Below are 2,113 nucleotides of genomic sequence, written 5' to 3' on the forward strand. Positions count from 1 at the left end.
AGGAGGCGTACAGAAAATACTGCAGGAGAAAGTTGAGAGAGAGGTCCCATACAGTATGTGCATTGCTTCAACCACCAATTACATCTGGTGGTTATTCATACCATGTCCTCAGAGAACACTCTGCAAGTCTTTTTTGATGTGTGTGACATCGGTTTCTGAAAAAAACAACCATGTCCGCAGTGTACACAGGACAACGCCTGAAAAGGTTATTGGACCAAAGGTGGACCGGTCACGTAGGTACCGTGTCAGTCATAGTCAACAGTTATGACGCTGTCGAGCAGTTCCTTGCGGAGATTGACAGCAGTGGCCTTCCCACCCAACTAAGAGTAGAGGCAGCAGGTCTCCTAAAAGCAGTTCAAGAGCCCCACTTCAAATTTACTGCGGTTATGGTCCACAAAATCCTCGCCCTTCTGGACCCTCCTAACAAAGTCTTGCAGGATAAAAAAACAGACCTCTAGACTGGAGTGAAGGTTGTTAAAAGTGCGTTGGATTGTGTGGAGCATCTCAGGAGTGACTCGGAGTTCCAAGCCATTTGGGCACAGTGTTCCACTGGCAGCTCAGCTGATGCATCAGAACCAGCAGCTCCTCCACCAATGAAGAGAGTTTGCCGAGTCCCTACACACCTGAAGCAGTACGTGGTGGAGAGTACTATAGGTCAGCAGGACATAGGAAGTGAGACTTCAAGTGGAGTGCAAGCGACTCTTCTTCAGCACATTGGACAGTGTCATTGGGGAAATGAACAGGAGATTTTCTGAACGAAACAGCCAGCTGGTCGAGGCGATTTGTGCCCTTGACCCAGAAAATCCTCACTTTTTGGATGTGCAGAAGGTGACACCGCTGCTTGAGCTCACGAAAACCACTTTGGTGGAATCTGAGTTTGCTGTAGCTCGAGACTTTTTGCAGTCTGAAATGGCCCGCTCTACTGGGGATGTGTGGACCCCCACTTCCATCCTGCAGCGCTTCTCCAGGCCTCTTGCCGCTATGCCAACCGTGCTTACCGCACTGAAACATAGAGGGACTTTTGGGGCATCCTCGGCTACGTGAGAGCACCTTCTCAACGCTAACGAATGTCTTCAGTCAGCACAGACAAAGCATGCTGCACCCAAGAAAAGCCTGCATGATACAATTGGCGTGTGAGCCGGATCTCTCAAAACAATTTCGGGAAAAAGACTGGAAGGAGCGCTTATTCAGAGAGTTTAATAAGCAAACAAGGAGGCTGCAACTTTACTGAAATAAGGAAAGATACAATTCTGCAGATTTATCTTGTTAAAAAAATGTGTCAATTAATTGCCAGTATTTTTCGTTGCTATGTGACGACCCCTACTTTACCTGTTGTGTATGTCCCTTTAACGTTCAGCACTGATTGAGGGCACCTGGCTGTCGGTATGGTCATGAGGAGTGAAAGGCCCGAGCCAGAGACTGGCTTGCTCTCTCTGTTGGAGGATCTTTTTTGGAGAACAGCTACCTGATTTATGATTTTGTTTCCCTTCACCTTAGTTTGGCATTCAACACTTTGCACAACCACACCATGTTCACAAACCCACACATACACTACTGATCTTACTGATGAACACATCCCATTGTGGTAGCTCTGTTTAGTTTAATGGTAATAATAAATATCTTTCCTTACATCGCGTCCGTTCTACGTTTTTGTTATGGCCAAGAGCCAGGCCGTGACAGTTGTGAAAAAAAAATCGCCCCCTCTGATTTTCTAACAGCCCCCTCAGTCATTTCATCCTGGAGCCTGGCCTGTATCAAACTCTTAAACCTTTTCAATTATTTTGAAGTGTGGTTTTGTGTATGTTAATAGTCCGCAAAGGCTAAAACCCCTGAGTTTCTCTCCCACACAAACAACTCAATTCCAACTTTGGTCATGAAGAATATGTTTCTCTGTTATCCATGTTCATAAAGCATAAAGCAACAGCATCAGAGCACATCTAGATGAGTCCCTCGTTCTTATTAAACATCCATGTTGTAGTCCGCTGTATAGAAAACTGTAGTTTCCATAGTTTCCCCACAGCAGCAGACGCACAAAATGACGTCCGCTGGCGCATCATAAACACGTCGGATAGTGAAAGTGCAGTCGGGTTGCGTTCAGATAGTTTAAAAATCA

This window comes from Notothenia rossii (assembly GCF_949606895.1).
Source record: "Notothenia rossii genome assembly, contig: scaffold_283, whole genome shotgun sequence".
NCBI classification, from domain to species: Eukaryota; Metazoa; Chordata; class Actinopteri; order Perciformes; family Nototheniidae; genus Notothenia; species Notothenia rossii.